The 25,736-nt window shown below is 49.7% G+C and overlaps 1 long non-coding RNA gene across 1 annotated transcript in view; it reads right to left on the bottom strand.

Moving 5' to 3' along the window:
• Nucleotides 1-3,601: 3,601 nt before the first annotated feature.
• LOC142244217 (uncharacterized) overlaps nucleotides 3,602-25,736 on the bottom strand; it is an 88,864-nt gene continuing 66,729 nt past the window's right edge. Inside the window, exons 2-3 of the long non-coding RNA XR_012724470.1 lie at nucleotides 4,405-4,493; nucleotides 3,602-3,646 (exon numbers count right to left, since the gene is read on the bottom strand). This is a non-coding gene — a long non-coding RNA (uncharacterized LOC142244217). The remainder of the gene's footprint in view (nucleotides 3,647-4,404; nucleotides 4,494-25,736) is intronic.

Raw genomic sequence — 25,736 nt, 5'->3', positions numbered from 1 at the left:
GATTGCACTTAGAAATCAACTCACCTGCGCCCGCTCCCGCTCTCCATGGTGCTGAATCCTCCCCCGCTGCAGCATCCGGCCGGCGCTGACCCCTGCAGCAGCTGCTTCCGGGTCGGCTGTGTCGCGCATAATGAATATGTGCGACAGTAATCAGCCGGCTTAGAAGCAGCAGAAAGAACGGGCTGCAGAGGACATCGCTGGACGCCGGGTGAGTTAAAATGTTTTTTATTTTAAAAGCACGTTTTTTTCTGGCACGTGTTTCACGGACCACACCACTGCGTGGTCCGTGGGACATCAGTGATGCCAGAAAAAAATGGACATGTCTCCATGCGGGGAACACGCACACGCGGATACGCCGCACGGAGACACGTGCAGTGAAAAATCACTGACGTGTGAGCAGACCCATTCATTAGAATGGGTCTGCGTATGTCAGTGATTCTGGTACGTTTAAAAAGCACAAACGTACCAGAATCACTGACGTGTGAAAGGGGCCTTAGGCAGTGGAAAGCTGGCTGTCAATCAACATGAGATCAGTAGTCCCACCCCATATACGGAGCAGAGCGACAACAAGACTTCTAATTTTAGTTAGAATTGGACACCAAGAAATTGGATGAAAATATAATTTTTGCAATGTGGTGCTATGTTGTTATTTTTTAGAAACTAGTGAAGTGGCAAAATGCCATAATATAATGTAAAGCCAGTGATTGGCTCCAGTGCTCACATTTGTCAAAAGCAGTAGTGGCAGTGGTAATGATATAGTTCTCCTCCTTTGGGGACAATTTTAATTTTTTTTACTTAAAGAGGTTGTCCGGTTTGAATCCACAATGTGACTGCAGCATTATGAATCCTCACATCGCACGGTGTGAGGATTTTCCATTGCCAGAGCGGGGTACAGCGGTCAGGTGGGCGTATATATGCGATTTGCATACTCCCGGGCTAAAATCCGACTAGAGAGGCGCCGACCTTGGCTATGTATCTGACCACTGAACACTTCTGCTTCTCTTTTTTGGCCCATTTTTCTTGAGGAAAACATGCTGCCTAATTCTGTACACCTTAAGAAAGGATGTTGATATCCTTAGGTCACACGCTCCCTTATTACACAATGACTATGTACTGCAGTGTAAGCCATACTTTGCACTCTCCCTTAATTTCTCTAGACTTGTGAATTTCTCATACATCTGCTATAAATTCCTCAATATACCAAATAGATATACAACCTTTCCACCTTAGCGCACCAAATGTTATGCTGTTGTCCTTGTCTATTAAATTGGTAACTGCATATCAAGATACTTGAGTAAGGAATCTTAAAACAATTAGTTACATCATCTAGGTAGAATTGTTTTTCCTTCTCATTTATTTCCAGCTGATGTAGACAGGTTTAATCAGTAGAGGCTTTATTTGCATATACAGTACAGACCAAAAGTTTGGACACACCTTCTCATCTCTAGAACAACTGTTAAGAGGAGACTTTGTGCAGCAGGCCTTCACGGTAAAATAGCTGCTAGGAAACCACTGCTAAGGACAGGCAACAAGCAGAAGAGACTTGTTTGGGCTAAAGAACACAAGGAATGGACATTAGACCAGTGGAAATATGTGCTTTGGTTTGATGAGTCCAAATTTGAGATCTTTGGATCTAACCACTGTGTCTTTGTAGAAAAGGTGAACGGATGGACTCTACATAACAAAAAAATATGAATAGTCAGGTCCATAATTTAGAAGACTATATCCAGAAGGCTGGATACCTGTAATTCTAATAGAACATCCTTTTATACATTTATCCATTCAGTCTTATGACCTGTTTTTTCAGACACCCCTCCCTGGCTGTGATTTTACAAGCACTACTGCACTTAGTGTTCCCATGTGACATCCCTTTATGAAATTTGTATATGTATGAATAAATTTGCACCTTATGATCATGACTTGGAATTCTCCTGTAATTATTATGATATTAGTGCAATTATCATGGTTTTTGAAGGTCTTTCTCTCTCTTTTGGATGGACTCTACATGCCTGGTTCCCACTGCGAAGCATGGAGGAGGACGTGTGATGGTGTGGTTGTGCTTTGCTGGTGACACTGTTGGGGATTGACTGATGTCGGAAGACCATTTCCGGTGACTATTTCTTGAAGCTTATCAAGAGAATGCCAAGAGTGTGCAAAGCAGTAATCAAAGCAAAAGGTGGCTACTTTGAAGAACCTAGAATATAAGGCATAAAAAAGTGTGAAACAACTGTATTTCTGTAATGCTGCCACCAGGGGGAGCCAGAGCTCTGTAGCCTAATACACTACACAGAGCAATGAGAAACAGGAAGTGAATTCACAGCGTTCTCATGCATTACCTCAAAGCACAGCTGAGAAGCAGAGCTGCAGAGCATGCAAGGAATAGTCACACAGGCTGGGTCAAACACCATACGGGCAGAAGCAGGACCAGAGGGACGAGCAAAAGCAGAGTCAAAGTCAGGCCAAGGTCAGTACCAAAGGAAGCAACCGAGTGGGGAAATAGGAGAGGGGACAGAGGACAGGAGGGACGACCAGGGGATGGAACACAGACAAGGGCACAGGGCACAGGAACAGACATATCAGGATATCACTCACAGGACCAGCAATCACAGGCAAAGCAGTGCTAAGCTTATAGCCGGCACTGGTTCACTGGAAATGCCAGCTTTTAAGGCACCCAGGGTCTGGAAGTGAGGCTCGAGAGAAGGCTCCGCCCCCTAGCCATGTGGACAGGGAGGCGAACCATGACAATTTCATTCCACATGTTTTAACTCGTAGTTTTGATGTCTTCAATGTGAATCTACAATTTTTAGAGTCATGAAAATAAAGAAAACTCTTTGAATGAGGTGTGTCCAAACTTTTGGTCTGTACTGTATGGTTTAAATGGAAAACACAGCAGCCTGCATTAAGGAGCAAGTCACATCCTTAGTGTACAAAAATGCAGAAAAGATTATGGCTTCCGAAATTAATAATCTTTATCCAGACAGCACAAAACAGTAATAATTACCAAGTGAAAACATGCAACAAGCAAGAAGAAAATTAATTGGTTGTAACCACAGAAGCACTCATACAAATGGAAAAAAATAACATTTATTTTAAAATGACAAAAGGAATTAAACCAACAACACTGCTAAAATAAAGAAATACATATTAAAAATAATGTAATGATAATTTTATTTATATAGCACCAATATATACCATAGCACATTAGGATTAAAGGGAATCTGTCAGCAGGTGTTTGCTATCTCACCTGAGAGCAGGATGATGCAGGCAAAGAGACCCTGAATCTAACGCTATTATTACTTATTTTACTGGGTGCAGCTGTTCTAATATAATCACAGTTTTTAGATTTAACAATGCAGCAGAGCTCATAGAGCTATGCCCCCACCCACATTGCTAATCACAGCAGGAAGCATGCCATACTTGCTGGCCTAGTCCAGCAATAATAACATCCTGAAGCTAATACAAACATTGCTGGTAAAAAACGGCACTGCTGAAATCTATGTGGTAACCCTTACAGCACGCAGTTTTCAGATTACATAGCAAAAACATGCTGACAGGTTAATTTAAGCCTGGACATGTAAAGACAATAAAGTCATTAAAAAGTAACACAGCTCACCAGTCCCCGTTCGCAGGCTTATTCTATAAGGAACTAGGGAGGAGAAAATAGGTATAATGTGTTTGTCATGTATGGTCCTGCCATCATTATATTAAATAGAGTATCTCTGATAAGCTGCATGATGAGGTCTATGAGATGTGCTTGGAAAGATAAAAGGAGCAAGAGTGGGCAAAACATACAGTGAAGGAATGATAAGATCAGTAGGAGACGAGAGAACTTTGTCCTTGAGGTGGACAGAGTGGAGCATGGTGAAGAGAAGGTGGTGGTCCACAGTGTCAAATACAGCAGAGACATTTAGGAGAATTAGCTGGGAGTAATGGCCATTAGATTTTGTTGTTAGTAGAATATTAGAGACTTTAGTGAAGGCAGCAGATATGCTAATTCTCTGCCTCAGCTCTGGGCCGAGTGAAACCGAAAGTAATTCCATGTGAGCTACAGGAGCCATCACATGACCCTGTGCTATCATGACAACCACCGGAAGTCACGTGATCATGTCACGTGACTTTCGGTATCGTCCGGTAAGTAAATATTTACCGCTGATGCCGTTATAATGGCGCTGTCACATAAACGGCATGAGCAGATAATGATTCTGCTCGTGCCTAGCAGGCACACATCTCAGCTGTGAAAATAAGCTGAGATGTGCGCCGATCGAGGCATGCTGCCGGCGGCAGACCGCAGGCAGTAACACTATGACCGTTAGGACGTAATATTACTGCCCGCGGTCGTTAAGGGGTTAATAAAATATTAGCAGGCTCTTAATAGCACAAAGAAGCAGAAATGGCTATACTCACCTCTAATAATTCCCACTGTGCCCATGTCCCATGTCTCTGGTAGCTCTTTGTTATGTGGTCTTGTGGTGGGAAGCTGTGACTTCATTGTGCTGCAAAAGTAAACAACAAATGAAGCTTGACTATGAACATGCATCATAGCTGAGTAGTAGTGTGCTATTCAGAACTTGGACAACACCTTTAATGACTACATTCAGAGCCAATTGATAATAATGGAAAAAAGATACTGTCCAACAACTGGACAACATTGTTTATTGCAAAAAGACAATTCTATCAGTGGGAAGAAATGTCACAGTTTTAGGAAAGACAATGTTGGTCAATTACCTTTGAAGTTTGAGTCTTTATAAGAGTTCATTGATCTTGACCTTTTTCCTGGTTTTTCTACTTATACCGTTAAGAATTTTGTAATTTAGACAGAAATAATGGAAGATGTCATTTTTTTTCTAAATGCTTTTTATTCAGACTCGATTGCATATTGTAAGATTTCTATGAATCTACATCTCACAATTTCCACTCAGTTTATTGGCATTTAGAAAACATGTCTCTCAATTAATCTGACTCCACCGTGCTTTGCTGTTCATAATGCGAATATAAAAATAGGGAGGACATCTAGTTCAACAATTTTGTTTACTATGAAAACACTTATGTAGAATGTATAATTGCGGAGACTTGAGACTTTAGTTCTTTCCTATTCAACTATTTTTTTTTTCATAATATATGAAAGGACAGTGGTTACTTTCTGGTATGTGCAATTGTTTGAATATAAAAAAAATTATATTGAATAAGGCATACATACAGTAGATTATCTGGAAATGCACTTAATGAGAAAATAGAAAACTTTACATGAAAAATGACATATTTACCAATATCTGGTCACAATACCAGTAAAATGCAGGACACAGGAGGCCTCCATTTTAAAAAAACATATTTAGCTGGTTAAGGAACAAGTAACCACTCACACACACCCTCCATGAAGTGGGTGGGGAGGGTTCTTAGTATAAGCCTGGGGCTTCATGGTGACTTTGGTCATGACACAGGTGACACATCCAGCGTCGGACTGGCTACCGGAGGAATCTCCTGCAATGTCACGCCTGGATTCAGTTACCTGCTTTGCACTCCAGAGCTCTCTCCTGCAGCCTGGACTGATCTCAGAGTTTGCAGGACTGAGCCTCGAGCGCCGAGTAATTGATTCCCCGGCGATTGCGGTTCAGTTCATGACAGCTGCGGACAGGCCTGGCTAATCTCCGGAGTTCAGGTGAGAGCACCAGAGATCACCCGGGCCTGTCTGCAGCTGTCATGAACTGAACTGCAATCACCCGGGAATCAATCACTCGGCGCTCGTGGTTCAGTCTAGGCTGCAGTCAGGAGCTCAGGTGAGAGCTCCGGAGTGCAATGCAGGTAACTGAATCCAGGCCTGGCATTACTGGAGATTCCTCCGGTAGCGAGTCCGACGCTGGACACATCCAAAACTCATTCTCTGACCACTGGGGTACTACGACTGCAAGACGTAAGTCCCAAAAAATCCATTGCAACCTTTAGCATCATGAGCAGTGTGGGGGCAAAGGTGCTGTGCAGTCCTATCCTTATAAATGCACACTGATAAGGAATATATCATTTTAGTTTAGGAACTTGCAAGACAATGAGGACTTGATGCAAATTGTGCAGATTATCCGCTAAAATATCATCTAATATCTCATGATTTCACCATGTTTCCAGTGTAAAAGGTTGACCTATGCTCAGTGCTTTCCAGCAAACACCATAGATTGAATTATATATGTGTATGTGTAAAGAATGTAAATATTAATGTGATAGAGTCCCTAAGGGAGTGTGTTATGAAGGTTCTATGATATTTTATAAGGTAATATCACCACCTACTGGTGGTTTATTCTATTACAGGTATTTGATAAGATTATTAATAGTTAATGTGGGTGGACACAGAGCAGAGGCTGCAGGTAGCAGCCATCTTAGAAGGTTAGTGAGTGATAGGACAGAGTGAAGAGAGGATCAGGAATCAGGCATGCCTGCTTCCAGCGGGCTGGACCTAGAAAATCCTGGGTGTGCAGATTTCTGGAGGTATGGAGACTTAAGCTGGGTTCACACATAGCGACAACGATAACGACGTCACTGCTACGTCACCATTTTCGGTGACGTAGCAGCGACATCCCGTTGCTGTCATTGTGTGTGATATCCAGCAACGACCCGGCCCCTGCTGTGAGGTCGCCGGTCGTTGCTGAATGTCCTGCTTCATTTTTTGCTCGTTGCTCTCCCGCTGTGAAGCACACATCACTGTGTGTGACAGCGAGAGAGCGACAAACTGAAGTAAGCAGGATGCAGGGAGCCGGCGTCTGGCAGCCTGCGGTAAGCTGTAACCAAGATAAACATCGGGTAACCAAGGGAAGCTCTTTCCTTGGTTACCCGATATTTACTTTAGTTACAGCGTCCGCCGCTCTCACGCTGCCTGTGCTGCCGGCTCCCTGCTCCCTGCACGCCAGAGTACACATCGGGAAATAAGCAAAGGTTTGCTTATTAACCCGATGTGTACTGTGGCTATGAGTGCAGGGAGCCAGCGCTAAGCGGTGTGCGCTTGTAACCAAGGTAAATATCGGGTAACCAGAGAAGCACTTTGGTTAGTTACCCGATATTTACCTTAGTTACCAAGCGCAGCATCGCTTCCACAGCGACGCGTGTCGTTATGATCGCTGCTGCGTCTGCTGTGTTTGACAGCTAAGCAGCTATCATAACAGCGACTTACAAGGTCGCTGTTGCGTCACAGAAAAATGGTGATGTAACAGCGACGTCGTTGTCGCTGTCGCTATGTATGAACCCAGCTTAAGGCTCAGGGTTGGTGTTAAGAGAGCACCTGAAAGCCCCTTTCTCTACAGGGGAAGTGAAACCAGGAGTTGTCGGGTGGGAGAGACAAGGAGTCCAAAGAAAGAGAGAGAGAGGGCCTGTGCCAAGAAGTCCTCAGGTAACAAGCAGGAGTAGTCCATTTGTAAAGCAGGAACAATATGAATGTACACTTTATCATGAACAATGTTACTGAAAGATGCTATGCCTCACATACTGTGAAGATTTATGATGAAATGGAAATATTGAGTAAAGTTTTAGTTGAATACAAGTGTCTGGTGTCCGCTGAACTCTGTGTGATGTGTACTGAAGATAAGGAAGTGAAAGGTCTGGAAGATTGAGAGCGCGGAGGCCTCCGGCCCATAAGTGAGTACCAGACACCACATGTTCCCGATAATGTCCCCTTTCACTGTGGAGGTGGCCGGGGTGCAGACTTACATTGCAGGGCTATGCAGTAGCCGGGATTCATCCCCACCCACGACTACAATTGCCCCGTGCCACCCCGCCACCAGGATGCAGTCATGCCTTGTAATCTTTGTAGAGAGAAAAAGGATGTTTGTACTTGGATGCATTTCCATAGTACATGAATCTGATAGTATGGATGTTACCAATATGCAGTAAGCGGGCATGGTGCACTACATGAATCTATATGACTAGCACCTTATACAAATGTGACACCCTGGGCAAGCCAGGGGTCACAGGTCATCACACCACCACACCCTACATCCCAGTTAGGAACACCAAAGCTACTAAAATCTTTGTTGCCTTCCTCCAGGGGCTGATGTTCACACCAGGGGGTGGGCCAGGCGGTTGGCTCCGCCCACCGAGGAGTTCACAGCTCTGGAGGCGGGAAGAACCAGAGAGTTGAAGTCTAGCTGAGGGCGAGAGTGGGGTCCAGCTAGGGACGGAGAGGAGTAAACAGCTAAGTGAAAGTGAAGTAGTAGTGGAGCAAAGAAGAAAAGGAGTAAAAGTGAGCGTAGAAAGCCCTGAAGTTGGTCCGGCTAAGTGCAGGACAGTGTCAGCAAGGTCAGCAACAGCGGTGATTGTCTGGAGGGGGACTGCTCGGAGGTTGCTGGAAGGACCGCGAACGGGTATTGGCCCGGCGGTCTGGAGCAATATACGAAGGACAGTCAGCACCAGGGCAGGGGCCTCTCGGACCCCGGCAAGGCTAGGAGTCACCATAATTTGCCAAATCCGTCAGTGAAGGGGACATCTGTCTCCAAACAACCAAGTCCCGACTGAAGGCAAAAGTCCAACCATTAAGGAGGAACACCGCCACCGCCAGGGCACCAGTTCCTCGGGGCCAGCGTCTGCAGGCAAAGCAGGGCTCCTCCGGCCCATATCCAAGCCGGGGAGCGGGTTACCGGTGGGAACCCATCGCTACCAACACAGAAACACTAGGTGCAGGTCAAAGGGACATCACCGTTACCTACTGGGAGAGCAAGTGCAGCCGTCCGTGGGAACCGTCTTTCCAGCCGTGTGGTTTACCGAAAAACTGTGTCAACGTCTCAGGCTGAGTGAGTACCACAGTGCCGCAAGGCACCGCGCTGCCCCCGCGTCCCTGCGCCCACCAAGCCCTGCATCTCCCATCTCATCACTGGGCCCCGGGATCACCAACCCCTACCCACGGAGGGGCAACACAACAACTGGCTGCTCCATACCACTCTTCCCAGGATCCCCATACAGAGCAGCGGTGGTGCCAATAAATCACCACAACCGTGGGTGGCGTCACGGACAATAAACCATCCCCACACCCAACAACCCCCTTTCACTCACAGGTGAGGAGCGACGCTAGAGTCCCCGGGATCCGGCTCATCGCTTGAGCCACCGAGCAGCAGCAGGCCGCAGCAGCCGCGGCAGCCGGACCCGAGCAGCAGTGGGAGAGCGCGGCGTCCCCTCCTCCGCCCGCGACAACTTGGCGTCACGAACAGGATCTTACCGCTCTGCCGTTGGGTAGAGGTGCGCCTTGTGACCGCCGGAGGTATCCGGCTGGAAAATTTCAGAAGTCGCCATCTTTGGCGCGAAAAGTTCCCGCTCGAGCGTCTTCTCGAGTAGCAGAGGCGCGAAGGCCAAAACCCGGCCCCAATAGAGGAGGGGCCGGAAAGAAGCTAAGGGGGACGCGATGGCGGCTGGAAGTATGTAGTGCGCGGCTGTATGAGCCAAGACGCTGGGACCCCGTGATTTGCCGAGCCTTACAACGAGATGTCTGTTCCGCCCAGCTACGCGGAGGCTACTGAGCCGGTGCCTGGAACAGCGGCGTGGCTGAGGGCCCGAACGGCAGCGATCTGCCAACACTACCGGAGCCAGATCTGCAGGCTGATGGAGCAGTGGACAGCGGAGGTGGAGAATATAGCTGCGGTTGCACGGGTATATGGAATGGAGGCCATGATGGAGGAGCTGGTGAGTGACCCACGCCCCTGTGTCCCTGAGGGACCGGCCGCTGCGGCTGAGGGACCCGGTCTGCCCCTGGCTCCCACGCCACCTCCGTCCTCCTTACCCGTGCACCGTACTGTGCCTGGCCCGTCGGGCGTACACCCCTCCGTGACTGTGGCCAAGAGAGTCGCCAGCCTAGAGGCTACGGCAGCTGGTAGCCACCCGCCTGGTGCAGAGGCCGTCGATAGTGATTCCGGGCCTGACACCGAGCCCATGTCGGAAGAGGATGGGTCCGCCGCAACCGAAGAATCGGAGTAGGGCAGCGGAGCACCGTTGTCCAGTCCCCGTTGGGACCACCAGAGTGTTGTTGAATGTTTGGAAAAAGTTTAAAAAGTTTTGAAAATTGATGAAAATGGAAATTGATTACCGTGTACTTCACCAGATTAACAGTGATTGAACTGGCCGGAGCCGGCACCGTTGTCCCCGTGGGGACCGTTTAAAAAGTTAGCATGGGAACTATCCATGGACAAGCCCGTGAACTTGCAGGGCAACCACAAACGTTAAGTGGCTTGTAAATGAGTTGTTTTACCGTACCGTTTTCTGCAGTTGCCACCTCCGGAGAGGCAGGTTGGAGGGAGGGCCCTCAGCAGAGCAGGCTGGGGCCCAGCCACCACAGGAACCGGTGGCTACCCTCTGGAGGGGAAGGACAGATCCCGCTCGGGTAACTGGTGCTGGACTTGGGTCAAGGGGTGCTGCCTGGGTTTTAGGGGCAGCATCAGGGCCAGGTTGCTTGGGTGGGAGAGAGCGGAAACCGTACCCGTAAAACCGTTTAGTAACGTTTAAGAAATGTGCCTCCCGTTGTGGGATGATGTTATGATATATATGTTACCGTTTACTTTTATACATTTACAGAAAATAAAACTGGTGTTGGACAGGCAGCCCGCGGACGGTCTGCATTTTGCTAAGGGGGAATGTGACGCCCTGGGCAAGCCAGGGGTCACAGGTCATCACACCACCACACCCTACATCCCAGTTAGGAACACCAAAGCTACTAAAATCCTTGTTGCCTTCCTCCAGAGGCTGATGTTCACACCAGGGGGTGGGCCAGGCGGTGGGCTCCACCCACCGAGGAGTTCACAGCTCTGGAGGCGGGAAGAACCAGAGAGTTGAATTCTAGCTGAGGGCGAGAGTGGGGTCCATCTAGGGATGGAGAGGAGTAAACAGCTAAGTGAAAGTGAAGTAGTAGTGGAGCAAAGAAGAAAAAGAGTAAAAGTGAGCGTAGAAAGCCCTGAAGTTGGTCCGGCTAAGTGCAGGACAGTGTCAGCAAGGTCAGCAACAGCGGTGATTGTCTGGAGGGGGACTGCTCGGAGGTTGCTGGAAGGACCGCGGACGGGTAGTGGCCCGGCGGTCTGGAGCAGTATACGAAGGACAGTCAGCACCAGGGCAGGGGCCTCTCGGACCCCGGCAAGGCTAGGAGTCGCCATAATTTGCCAAATCCGTCAGTGAAGGGGACGTCTGTCTCCAAACAACCAAGTCCCGACTGAAGGCAAAATTCCAACCATTAAGGAGGAACACCGCCACCGCCAGGGCACCAGTTCCTCGGGGCCAGCGTCTGCGGGCAAAGCAGGGCTCCTCCGGCCCATATCCAAGCCGGGGAGCGGGTTACCGGTGGGAACCCATCATTACCAACACAGAAACACTAGGTGCAGGTCAAAGGGACATCACCGTTACCTACTGGGAGAGCAAGTGCAGCCGTCCGTGGGAACAGTCTTTCCAGCCGTGTGGTTTACCGAAAAACTGTGTCAACGTCTCAGGCTGAGTGAGTACCACAGTACCGCAAGGCACCGCGCTGCCCCCGCGTCCCTGCGCCCACCAAGCCCTGCATCTCCCATCTCATCACTGGGACCCGGGATCACCAACCCCTACCCACGGAGGGGCAACACAACAACTGGCTGCTCCATACCACTCTTCCCGGGATCCCCATACAGAGCAGCGGTGGTGCCAATAAATCACCACAACCGTGGGTGGCGTCACGGACAATAAACCATCCCCACACCCAACAACCCCCTTTCAATCACGGGCGAGGAGCGCCGCTAGAGTCCCCAGGATCCGGCTCATCGCTCGAGCCACCGAGCAGCAGCAGGCCGCAGCAGCCGCTGCAGCCGGACCCGAGCAGCAGTGGGAGAGCGCGGCGTCCCCTCCTCCGCCCGTGACACAAACCCTATCCATGTGTAATTATAATACTAAGAATCCACCCCCCATTAGTTATACCTGTGTAAGATAGACAGTCTCTATGACTAAGTGCAATATGAGAACGCCAGAAACGCGGAAGAGGAGGAGGTGAGCATGTTCATGCCTGTGAGCATGTTTTAACTGGATTTCCCGTTAAGAGTATTTTGGATTTTATAAAGTAGATACTTTATCTTGCTTTCTATGTTTTTTGCTTCTGCAATGCTGCTGGGCTGCAGCAGCAGGGGGATCCACGAAGAACAGAGGAATTACTAATAGTCTGATACTAAGTGGTGAGTTCACAGACTTTTCTACACTAAGTTTACAGGAAAGGAGAAGTGGTACTGTGCAGTATATATATATACAGAATAATACAGAAACTGAGAATTACACCCAGTAAACATGACAGGAGGAGCGGAACTGTGCAGTGTATATGTGACGCCCCTGCGGTAACCAGATGTCACAAAAATAAGGTAAAAACAAGGTAACAGCTCAGGTCCAACATGACTATGCCAGTCACTACACACACACTGTCCCACCAGGACATATACACTCGCTGTACCCGGCTGGGAGCCTCACTTAGACAGATGACAGGGCTGGGCACTTGGATAACAGGCAGCCAACTGGGGAGGAAGAGACCAGACCTGGGGGAGGAGAAAGTGACCTGGGGAGTGTGGCTAGTCAGTCAGAGAAAGGAAGTGAAAGAGGAAGGTTGTGAGCAGAGTTTAGAGGGAGAAGTAGTAGGTTGAAGAGGAGTAGTAAGAAAGGTGTCAAGACAGACCACAGACTCTTGAGACACATTGAAAATACTAAAGAATCCAGAAAGACCTGAGTAGAAAGATCAGCCACTCAGAGGAGAAAAGTAGCTGGAGAGCGAGAGAGAAAGCTCCAAGGACAGAGGGATCCTGTGGGTTGGACATCCAGGGCTCACAGTACTTTGCACGCACGGGTTGCAGGTCCCAGAACAGACCAGGACTTCAAACCATCTTTTAACTCTGCCAGGCGGGTGGGTTTCCAGAACTCATCTGCCACCATTAACGTCTGAGGCATCAGCAGCAAAGAGGGGACCGGGAGGACCCACATACACCAGAGTGCATCGGAAGTAGAGTGGCACCAGGTTGGCTGGCACAGCCATTAGGGACACGGGCGCACCAGGGATCCAGTACGTCCCCAGGGCGTGAATCCTGTAAGGAAAGACAATCAAACTGCACTCTCTGTCTCGACTGCTTCATTGCGCTGCACCTTCACGTTAACTCTTCACCTACCCCTGGGGAAAAGCCCTGCTCATGGAGGGCTCTATCATCTATGCTGAAACCATCCCTCATCCCCAGTGGGAACCCACAGCGGCGGCCCTACTATACCTGGCTGCAAACCGCGAGTGGCGTAGTCGGACTTTATTTTTATTTTTATTTTCATTTAAAACTGGTAGATGGTGCCCCCATGTCTGGAACCCCTCGAGCCACAGTCTCCGCTCGGATCCGAGCAGCTCGGCTGCCCCGGGGCACGACATATATATACAGAATAATACAGAAACTGAGAATTACACCCAGTATACATGACAGGAGGAGCGGTACTGTGTAGTGTATATATACAGCATAATACAGAGACTTAAGCGGGCTATACACGATATCGTCATTAACGATATTGCAGCGTGTGACACCTATGTGCGACCTAAAACGGTCGCAAAAGCGGCCAAAATCGTTTGCCGTGGAGAGGTCGTCCTAAAACAAAAAATCGTTCTCTTCTAATTAGCGATGTTGTTCGTCGTTCCTGCGGCAGCACACATCACTATGTGTGACACCGCAAGAGCAAAGAACATCTCCTTACCTGCCTCCACCGCCAATGCGGCAGGAAGGAGATGGGCGGGATGTTTACGTCCCGCTCGTCTCCACCCCTCTGCTTCTATTGGACAGCTGCCGTGTGACATCGCTGTGACGCCGCATGACCCGTCCCCTTAGAAAGGAGGCGGATTGCCGACCAGAGCGACGTCGCAGGATAGGTTAGTCCGTGTGAGGGGGGTAAGCGAGGTTGTGCGCAACGGGCAGCGATTTGCCCGTGACGCACAACCGACGGGGGTGGGTACGATCGCTTGCAATCTTGCTAGCGAGATCACAGCGTGTAAAGCCCATTTTACACCTAGTGTATGGGACAGAAGTGATACTGTGTAGTGTATATATACAAAATAATACAGATATTAATAATTACGTACAGTATACAGGACAGAAGTGATTCACTTGTAAAGCGCCATGGAATTAATGGTGCTATAATAATAAACAATAATAATAATACTGTGCAGTGTATATATACAGAATAATGCAGAAACGGAAAATTACACCCAGTATACATGATGGGAGGAGCGGTACTGTGCAGTGTATATATACAGCATAATACAGGTACTGAGACTTACACCTAGTGTATGGGACAGAAGTGGTACTGTGTAATGTATATATACAAAATAATACATATATTAATAATTACACCCAGTATGCCGAACAGGAGAAGCAGTACTGTGCAGTGTATTTATACAGAATAATACAGATACTGAGAATTATACGCAATATATGTCGAGGGCGGGCGCCGGCTTTCCCCGTCGCAGGGGCTGCTCGGGGAGATCGCGCTCGGATCCGGTACCTTCTCCTCGGTGGCTCGAGCGGGCCGGACCCGGGGCTCAAGCAGCGCTCCTCGCCCACAAGTGAAAAGGGAGGGGAGTTGGATTTTTGGGATGGATAGAGTGTTCGTGACGCCATCCATGGGTTGTGGTGACGGTGGGCACCACCGCTGCTGGTGACGGGGTTCCCGGGAGCGATGGCGGGGAGCATCTAGGTGATGACCCCTCCGTGGGTAGGGGCTGTTGGTCCCGGGGCCCGGTAGGAGGTTGGGTTCCCGTAGAATGGGTTTTGGCAGGGTGCAGGGTTGCGGTGCAGCGCAGCGTGGTGCCGGATGGCACTGGTGTACTCACTCAGACACAGATGGACAGAGTCTCTGGTAAACCAAACGGCTGGATGGACGGGGCCCTCAGCCGGCTGCGGTGTTCTCCCTGGACGGGTTGATGGTGGCTGTCGCTCCCTGCACCTGTGTTTTGTGTCTTGACGCCGATGACTGGGCACCGGGAGTCCGCTCCCCAACGTATACGTGCCGGAGGAGCCCCTTTGCCCGCAGACACTGGCCCTTTGGATCTCTGGCCCTTGGCGGTGGCACTTATCTGTAACGGTTGGGCTGTTGCCTTCAATCGGGACTTGGGTGGGAATGAACCCCTGAGGTCCAGACCGCAATCATAAAATTTGACTAAAGGTTGGCTTTAAGCCTAGTCGGGGTCTGAGTACCCTGCCTGGTGCTTGGCTCCAATCTGCTCCCCGGTTCGGTACTGGCAGGCCACCACCCGACCCCAGGCCTACGGTTCCGCTGACCTTCGCCAACTCCTGCAGACGGCCACCACCGTCTGCCGACCTTGCTGGAAGTGCCCGGGCACTGACCCAGACACCAACAGTTTTCACTCCTTTCCTTCCACTTCACTGAACTGAACTGCACTGTTGTGTTTTTCCCGCCTCCAGACTGTGAACTCCTCGGGGGGTCGGGTCAACCGCCTGGCTCCGCCCCACCTGGTGTGGACATCAACCCTGGAGGGTGGCAACAAGGGTTTAATGTTTGACTGGTGTGACCTGTCCAGGAAAGGGGGTGTATGATGTTGTGTAGTGACCTGTGACCCCTGGGGTCCAGGACGTCACATATACCAGACAGAAGTGATACTGTTCAGTATATATATACAGAATAATACAGAAACTGAAAGCTACCCCCAGTATACATGACAGGAGGAGCGGTACTGTTCAGTCAGGGTCGGACTGGGACTAAAATTCAGCCCTGGCATTTTGGGGTACACAGGCCCACTTGTCGCGTGGTGAATGTGTAATATATTTGTGCACTTGTAGGTTGTAACACGACCATATAACATGTAGTCACAGCTGTGTCCTGTCTTACAGCTCAGTCCTATTTATTGCTCTTAGTTGCAGGACCTGGTGAAGCCGCTATTTTCCCTACAGAGCTGTGTCTTGTAGACCAGTGTCCCCCAACTTCAGTTCTCAAGGCCCACCAATAGTGCATGTTTCCAAGGTTTTCTTAGTATTGCACAGGTATTGAAATCATCACCTGTGCAATACAAATGAAATTCTGAAAACATGCACTGTTGGTGGGCCTTGAGAACTGGAGTTGGGGGACACTGTCGTAGATAATGAAGAGGATGCTGTGCTGTCCATATAGTGCTGCAGCCTCTTCACATAGCTGATGGACATGGATGTAATGAGTTTGATGCCCACTGAACATATTGATAATCTATCCTACAGATAGGCCATCAGTATCAAGTACTTGGTAATCGCTTTAAAGAGCAGGTTAATTTAATAAAATATAACATATATATAACATCTGATTGCATCAAAACCACACCAGATAACATCTTTTTATTATTATTTTACAAAGTAATAAGTAAAGGTGTTTTCCCATGAACAATGTTCATTTTAAAGTTGATTTTAATCAATAGATCTTGGAATAATAATAATTTCCACAATTGGACGTTATATAAAATGTTCCTGTGCTGAGATAATCTTATATTTGTGTCCCTGGTATATACTGTGCAATGGCTGTGTCTGACCATACAGGGACATAGTCTGATCATGTGTCGCCCAGGGTTATGGGGTACTCGGTCCCGGGCGGTGTATAACTGGGGAATGTCACTTTGGTAGCCGTTGCCCAGTTCCGTACTCTGGGTGCTTTTTACAAGGAGAATATTTACAGGGGATAATAAAAGAAAGTTCACACGTGACGCCACTTGCGGTTTGCGGCTATATAGATGGAGCCGCCGCTGCCAGATTCCACTACTGGGGCTGGTATTAGTGGCAGCCTGGATGTTAGACCCTCCGCAAGCAGGGCCAGGCCCCAGAGGATGGGTGATTTAGACAGGTGTTGAAAGAAGGTAGGCCACACAAGGGGATGTAGTGTAACTGGTTCCTTTACTCATGGTAAGGTGTAAACTGGTCACCCAAGGCTGGCTGGTCTTAACCGCAAGTCCCCTTAGACCCAGTGCCTGTTTAGTGACCTGGTGGCTTCTTTCCCCTGCACCTTTCTTTGGTTGGTGGGTCCCCGTGGCTTGGAATGGCTGGATAGCGTGAACCCTGTGGGTTGGAGTCTCTATTCCTGTCCCCCGTTCTCCCGTTGCTACTGCGTCTTGAACTTTACGGTCAGCGAGGTACTTGATGGTCCTTCACTGTGCAGATTTTATCAGGTCTGCCTGGAGCGTTTGCCTGTCCTAGGATTCTGTACCCTGTTGGTGCGTGATTCCGGGAGTACTTCACCGTGCTCCACCGGCAACCAGATGCCTGGGCCCTCAGGTCATCGTCACACTCCTGTCAGTGCTTCCATTCACTTTCACGATCACTGACGAACTGCCTGACCCCTCCCACCTGGTCATCGTCTAGTGGACTGGATAGGCTCCGCCTCTGGGTGGCCGTCCACTAGGTCGAACCTTAGTCTGGCACCAGTGTCTGGGAATGGGGAAAAACAGGGATTAGTTTGTGTTTTGCTGGTACCGACACTGGTCTTCTGGGTACCCTGGGGGTAGGCCCTGCATCCTGGTGGGGATGCAGTACCTTGTAGCTCCCTGATGGCTTCAGGGATGCTACAATCATACCACATCTCCTGGGCCGGGGAGGATGTAAAGGACGCAGCACGCAACTTTTTTTAGCAGCGGCAAAAAAACGCAGAGCGCCGGATATGGTGCTATGCGGCATGGTGCATAATGTATATCTATGGGCGCTGGATCAGGTGGCATGCGGCAAATGCCATAATCATGATCCGGATGCGGTTTTTTACAACTGAGCATGCCCAGAAGTGTTATAAATTCTGTTCTGGTCATAAAATATTCTCTCTCTCTTTCGTCGGTCTCCTGCTCTCACCCCCTCTCTCATACTCACCGATCCTTGGTGTGGCGCTGCACAGCTGTCACAAAGCTCCAGTGGCTTCTCCTGATTTGAAAATGCCGGCCGCTCATTATTCCATCTCGTATTCACTGCTTCCCCCACCCACCGGTGCCTATGATTGGTTGCAGTCAGACATGCCCCCACGCTGCACGCTGAGTGAAAGCTGTCTCACTGCAACCAATCACAGCCACCGGTGGGCGGGTCTATATCGTGCAGTAAAATACATAAATAATTTTAAAAAATTGGCGTGCGGTCCCCCCCAATTTTGATACCAGCAAGGTAAAGCCACACGGCTCAAGGCTGGACTCTGCCCGGCTCATCCCAAATTGCCATGGTGCGGTGGAGTTAATGGCAGCCCATAGCTGCCACCAAGTCCTAGGTTAATCATGGGAGGCGTCTATGAGACACCGCCCATGATTAACCTGTAAGTTAAAGAAGATCAACATAAACACTGAAAAATCCTTTATTTGGAATAAAAGACAAAAAAACACCCTCTTTCACCACTTTATATACCTACCAAACACCCCTCCATGTCCGGCGTAATCCACACGAGGTCCCATGACACTTTCAGCTCTGCTACATGAAGCTGACAGGAGTGGCTGTAGAACACTGCCGCTCACAGTGAGCTCCACAGAGCAACTGAAGTGAGTCGTGACATCACTCAGGTTACCCACAGCCACAGCTGGCTTCTCCAACTGTGATAGCAAGTCGCCTAAGTAACTGAAGTGAGCTGCGCGATCAGCGGTGACATCATTCAGGTTACCTGCGGCCACAGCTGTCAGGTGGAGGACTCCAGCTGGTTGCGGGTACCCGCGACCACAGCTGAATTTTCGGTACAAACTGCTACAACGGATCCATTTTTTTAACGAATCCGATGCATCCGGTTTTATACACTTTGCGCTGGATCTGTTGCATCAGGCACACACCGGATTGTGCCTGACTGCAAAAAACTGATGTGTGAAAGCAGCCTTAGGGGTACTTTTCACGCTGTGACATCGCAAGCCGATGCTGCGATGTCAAGCGCGATAGTCCCCGCCCCCGTCGCAGCAGCGATATCTTGTGATTGCTGGCGTAGCAAACATTATCACTACGCCAGCTTCACATGCACTCACCTGTCCTGCGACGTCGCTCTGGCCGGCGATCCGCCTCCTAAGGGGGCGGTTCGTGCTGCGTCACAGCGACGTCACACGGCAGGCGGCCAATAGCAGCGGAGGGGCGGAGATGAGCAGGATGTAAACATCCCTCCCACCTTCTTCCTTCCGCATAGCAGCCGGGACGCAGGTAGGAGATGTTCCTCGCTCCTGCGGCTTCACACACATCGATGTGTGCTGCTGCAGGAACGAGGAACTACATCGTACCTGTCGCTGCACCGGCATTATGGAAATGTCGGACCTTACACCGATGATACGATAACGACGCTTTTGCGCTTGTTAATTGTATCAAAAAGGATTTGCACACTACGATATCGACTGCGACGCCGGATGTGCGTCACTTTCGATTTGACCCCACCAACATCGCACCTGCGATGTTGTAGTGTGCAAAGCCCACCTTAGCTGCACAAGTCTGCCGCTGACAATCGTCAAGCGGTCTACGTGCCTGTGGAGAAGCAGCCCCAGGGGCCGCATACTGCCTGTGGTCTGAGTGTTTTTGAGACCTGTGATTTATCTAGTATCCAGAGCCGCAGCATGTAAATGTATCCTTCCGGAGACGCTGGCGTTCTTGGTGGGAGAACACAGTGAAAATCCTGACGGACGCGGCATTCTCCCACAGAGAACACTAGTGTTTCCACAAGAAAATCACACTGCACTGCATCTACCCTAACTCCCAACTAGAGATGAGCGAACCGGTCGCGGTTCGGCTCGAGGTTGGTTCGCCGAACGGACCTCCCGTTCGAGTTCGGTTCGTCGAACGTTCGACGAACCGAACTCGAACTGCATAGGAAACAATGGCAGGCAATCACAAACACAGAAAAACACCTAGAAAACACCCTCAAAGGTGTCCAAAAGGTCACAAACAACTCACAACACATGGGAAAGTGACAAGGACATATACTCATGCGAAAACAAAAGAGCTGGACAAGGAAAAAGAGGAGGACACACAGATATATGAGTATATGCAAGGAAACATCGATTCCATTAATGTGCAACTTGAGCCCTGCTCATTCTTGGCTTCCAATCTTGATAAATTGCCTGAGCTCGCCACGTACGTCTTGGGGATCTTGTCGTGTCCTGCAGCCAGCGTTCTCTCGGAACCTGTCTTCAGTGCTGCTGTGGGTCTGCTGGCAGATAAGCACACGTGTCTGTCCACTGACAATGTGGACATGGCTCTCAGAGGACTTTTCTTCCCCTGGGTCAGCCAGGGGACGGGAAAGGCACGCGTATTTTTGAGAGTGCTTCATGCAAAGCATCTTTTTCTTTTTCAAAAGGGAGCTCAACCGATGCCAGTCAAGTGGGGTGTGTGTGGCCCAGTGAGTGGCAACCAGGGAGACTGTGGTTGGAGTCCCCTCGCTGTGTCTCTAAAAGAACCAAGATGAACAAGTCATGGCTCTCAGAGGACTTTTCTTCCCCTGGGTCAGCCAGGGGACGGGAAAGGCACGCGTATTTTTGAGAGTGCTTCATGCAAAGCATCTTTTTCTTTTTCAAAAGGGAGCTCAACCGATGCCAGTCAAGTGGGGTGTGTGTGGCCCAGTGAGTGGAAACGAGGGAGACTGTGGTTGGAGTCCCCTCGCTGTGTCTCTAAAAGAACCAAGATGAACAAGTCATGGCTCTCAGAGGACTTTTCTTCCCCTGGGTCAGCCAGGGGACGGGAAAGGCACGCGTATTTTTGAGAGTGCTTCATGCAAAGCATCTTTTTCTTTTTCAAAAGGGAGCTCAACCGATGCCAGTCAAGTGGGGTGTGTGTGGCCCAGTGAGTGGAAACGAGGGAGACTGTGGTTGGAGTCCCCTCGCTGTGTCTCTAAAAGAACCAAGATGAACAAGTCATGGCTCTCAGAGGACTTTTCTTCCCCTGGGTCAGCCAGGGGACGGGAAAGGCACGCGTTTTTTGAGAGTGCTTCATGCAAAGCATCTTTTTCTTTTTCAAAAGGGAGCTCAACCGATGCCAGTCAAGTGGGGTGTGTGTGGCCCAGTGAGTGGAAACGAGGGAGACTGTGGTTGGAGTCCCCTCGCTGTGTCTCTAAAAGAACCAAGATGAACAAGTCATGGCTCTCAGAGGACTTTTCTTCCCCTGGGTCAGCCAGGGGACGGGAAAGGCACGCGTATTTTTGAGAGTGCTTCATGCAAAGCATCTTTTTCTTTTTCAAAAGGGAGCTCAACCGATGCCAGTCAAGTGGGGTGTGTGTGGCCCAGTGAGTGGCAACGAGGGAGACTGTGGTTAAAGTCCCCTCGCTGTGTCTCTAAAAGAACCAAGATGAACAAGTCATGGCTCTCAGAGGACTTTTCTTCCCCTGGGTCAGCCAGGGGACGGGAAAGGCACGCGTATTTTTGAGAGTGCTTCATGCAAAGCATCTTTTTCTTTTTCAAAAGGGAGCTCAACCGATGCCAGTCAAGTGGGGTGTGTGTGGCCCAGTGAGTGGAAACGAGGGAGACTGTGGTTGGAGTCCCCTCGCTGTGTCTCTAAAAGAACCAAGATGAACAAGTCATGGCTCTCAGAGGACTTTTCTTCCCCTGGGTCAGCCAGGGGACGGGAAAGGCACGCGTATTTTTGAGAGTGCTTCATGCAAAGCATCTTTTTCTTTTTCAAAAGGGGGCTCAACCGATGCCAGTCAAGTGGGGTGTGTGTGGCCCAGTTAGTGGCAACGAAGGAGACTGTGGTTGGAGTCCCCTCGCTGTGTTTCTAAAAGACCCAAAATGAACAAATCATGGCTCTCAGAGGACTTTTCTTCCCCTGGGTCAGCCAGGGGACGGGAAAGGCACGCGTATTTTTGAGAGTGCTTCATGCAAAGCATCTTTTTCTTTTTCAAAAGGGAGCTCAACCGATGCCAGTCAAGTGGGGTGTGTGTGGCCCAGTGAGTGGCAACCAGGGAGACTGTGGTTGGAGTCCCCTCGCTGTGTCTCTAAAAGAACCAAGATGAACAAGTCATGGCTCTCAGAGGACTTTTCTTCCCCTGGGTCAGCCAGGGGACGGGAAAGGCACGCGTATTTTTGAGAGTGCTTCATGCAAAGCATCTTTTTCTTTTTCAAAAGGGAGCTCAACCGATGCCAGTCAAGTGGGGTGTGTGTGGCCCAGTGAGTGGAAACGAGGGAGACTGTGGTTGGAGTCCCCTCGCTGTGTCTCTAAAAGAACCAAGATGAACAAGTCATGGCTCTCAGAGGACTTTTCTTCCCCTGGGTCAGCCAGGGGACGGGAAAGGCACGCGTATTTTTGAGAGTGCTTCATGCAAAGCATCTTTTTCTTTTTCAAAAGGGAGCTCAACCGATGCCAGTCAAGTGGGGTGTGTGTGGCCCAGTGAGTGGAAACGAGGGAGACTGTGGTTGGAGTCCCCTCGCTGTGTCTCTAAAAGAACCAAGATGAACAAGTCATGGCTCTCAGAGGACTTTTCTTCCCCTGGGTCAGCCAGGGGACGGGAAAGGCACGCGTATTTTTGAGAGTGCTTCATGCAAAGCATCTTTTTCTTTTTCAAAAGGGAGCTCAACCGATGCCAGTCAAGTGGGGTGTGTGTGGCCCAGTGAGTGGAAACGAGGGAGACTGTGGTTGGAGTCCCCTCGCTGTGTCTCTAAAAGAACCAAGATGAACAAGTCATGGCTCTCAGAGGACTTTTCTTCCCCTGGGTCAGCCAGGGGACGGGAAAGGCACGCGTATTTTTGAGAGTGCTTCATGCAAAGCATCTTTTTCTTTTTCAAAAGGGAGCTCAACCGATGCCAGTCAAGTGGGGTGTGTGTGGCCCAGTGAGTGGCAACGAGGGAGACTGTGGTTGGAGTCCCCTCGCTGTGTCTCTAAAAGAACCAAGATGAACAAGTCATGGCTCTCAGAGGACTTTTCTTCCCCTGGGTCAGCCAGGGGACGGGAAAGGCACGCGTATTTTTGAGAGTGCTTCATGCAAAGCATCTTTTTCTTTTTCAAAAGGGAGCTCAACCGATGCCAGTCAAGTGGGGTGTGTGTGGCCCAGTGAGTGGAAACGAGGGAGACTGTGGTTGGAGTCCCCTCGCTGTGTCTCTAAAAGAACCAAGATGAACAAGTCATGGCTCTCAGAGGACTTTTCTTCCCCTGGGTCAGCCAGGGGACGGGAAAGGCACGCGTATTTTTGAGAGTGCTTCATGCAAAGCATCTTTTTCTTTTTCAAAAGGGGGCTCAACCGATGCCAGTCAAGTGGGGTGTGTGTGGCCCAGTTAGTGGCAACGAAGGAGACTGTGGTTGGAGTCCCCTCGCTGTGTTTCTAAAAGACCCAAAATGAACAAATCATGGCTCTCAGAGGACTTTTCTTCCCCTGGGTCAGCCAGGGGATGGGAAAGGCACGCGTATTTTTGAGAGTGCTTCATGCAAAGCATCTTTTTCTTTTTCAAAAGGGAGCTCAACCGATGCCAGTCAAGTGGGGTGTGTGTGGCCCAGTGAGTGGCAACCAGGGAGACTGTGGTTGGAGTCCCCTCGCTGTGTCTCTAAAAGAACCAAGATGAACAAGTCATGGCTCTCAGAGGACTTTTCTTCCCCTGGGTCAGCCAGGGGACGGGAAAGGCACGCGTATTTTTGAGAGTGCTTCATGCAAAGCATCTTTTTCTTTTTCAAAAGGGAGCTCAACCGATGCCAGTCAAGTGGGGTGTGTGTGGCCCAGTGAGTGGAAACGAGGGAGACTGTGGTTGGAGTCCCCTCGCTGTGTCTCTAAAAGAACCAAGATGAACAAGTCATGGCTCTCAGAGGACTTTTCTTCCCCTGGGTCAGCCAGGGGACGGGAAAGGCACGCGTATTTTTGAGAGTGCTTTATGCAAAGCATCTTTTTCTTTTTCAAAAGGGAGCTCAACCGATGCCAGTCAAGTGGGGTGTGTGTGGCCCAGTGAGTGGCAACGAAGGAGACTGTGGTTAGAGTCCCCTCGCTGTGTTTCTAAAAGACCCAAAATGAACAAATCATGGCTCTCAGAGGACTTTTCTTCCCCTGGGTCAGCCAGGGGACGGGAAAGGCACGCGTATTTTTGAGAGTGCTTCATGCAAAGCATCTTTTTCTTTTTCAAAAGGGAGCTCAACCGATGCCAGTCAAGTGGGGTGTGTGTGGCCCAGTGAGTGGCAACGAGGGAGACTGTGGTTGGAGTCCCCTCGCTGTGTCTCTAAAAGAACCAAGATGAACAAGTCATGGCTCTCAGAGGACTTTTCTTCCCCTGGGTCAGCCAGGGGACGGGAAAGGCACGCGTATTTTTGAGAGTGCTTCATGCAAAGCATCTTTTTCTTTTTCAAAAGGGAGCTCAACCGATGCCAGTCAAGTGGGGTGTGTGTGGCCCAGTGAGTGGCAACGAGGGAGACTGTGGTTGGAGTCCCCTCGCTGTGTCTCTAAAAGAACCAAGATGAACAAGTCATGGCTCTCAGAGGACTTTTCTTCCCCTGGGTCAGCCAGGGGACGGGAAAGGCACGCGTATTTTTGAGAGTGCTTCATGCAAAGCATCTTTTTCTTTTTCAAAAGGGAGCTCAACCGATGCCAGTCAAGTGGGGTGTGTGTGGCCCAGTGAGTGGAAACGAGGGAGACTGTGGTTGGAGTCCCCTCGCTGTGTTATACATGCTTTTAGAAGGGCATGACATGGCTTGGAGGTTGACTTTCATAAAATGCAAACTGTTGGCTACCAAAATGCTGCCTTTCCAACAACTGTGGTTATAGGCAATGAGGAACATACTGATGAAGATGAGACGCAGATACCCGATTGGGATGACAACTTAAATATTCGGTCAGGGCAAGAAGAGGCTCGGTCTGAGGGGGAGGGGAGTGCAAACACAACAATTGATGATGAAGTTCTAGATCCCACCTACTGTCAACCTCCAGTCAGGCACTCGAGGAGGTCAACAGAGGCGGTGGAGGAGGATGCAACCGACGACGAAATTACCTTGCGCCTTCCTGGACAGAGTCGGAGCACTGGTAGCACGTCTACAACTGCATCCTCAGCCACCACTCTGCCTATGAGCATTATTCGGGGTGCATCAACAGGTCGCATGGCCTCTAAGCCTTGCCTAGCCTGTTCCTTTTTTGACATAGAAAAAGATCGCCCAAATCATGTGATATGTAAAATTTGTCATGATTCTCTTAGTAGAGGTCAAAACCTCAGCAGTTTGACAACTTCTTCCATGAATCGTCACATGAATAAATATCATAGGTCCCGGTGGGAAGCTCACTGTGCTGCAATGCGGCCTAGCGGAGCGAACCATCCACCGCCCGCCCCTTCCAGTGCATCCGCGCGCTCTTCATCTTCTAGGACTGTGGGGACAGCTGTCACACCTGTTTTTCCACGCAAAACTTCCACCACTGTAACCGCAACAGGCAGTTTGCTTGGTAGGTCGTCAGTTGGTTTGGAAGGGGAAACAAGTGAGTGTGTACAGCTCTCTCAGACATCGATAGCACCTACGTTGGATGAAGGCAACATCATGTCTCCGCCTGCACTTTCCTCACAAACCTGCATTTTTCCAGGGACACCCTACTCAACACCGTCTACACACAGCAGCCAGATCTCTGTCCCTCAGATGTGGTCAAATAAAAGGCCACTTCCTCCGACCCATGACAAAGCTAAGAGGTTGACTCTATCCCTCTGTAAGCTGTTGGCTACCGAAATGCTGCCTTTCCGCCTAGTGGACACACAGGATTTTAGAGACCTTATGTCTGTCGCTGTGCCCCAGTACCAGATGCCTAGTCGCCACTACTTCTCTAAGAAAGGTGTGCCCGCGCTACACCAGCATGTCGCACACAACATCACCGCTTCCTTGAGAAACTCTGTGTGTGAACGGGTGCATTTC

Source organism: Anomaloglossus baeobatrachus, chromosome 6 (genome assembly GCF_048569485.1).
Source record: "Anomaloglossus baeobatrachus isolate aAnoBae1 chromosome 6, aAnoBae1.hap1, whole genome shotgun sequence".
Lineage (NCBI taxonomy): Eukaryota > Metazoa > Chordata > Amphibia > Anura > Aromobatidae > Anomaloglossus > Anomaloglossus baeobatrachus.
This window is presented reverse-complemented; position numbering and strand designations above follow the sequence as displayed.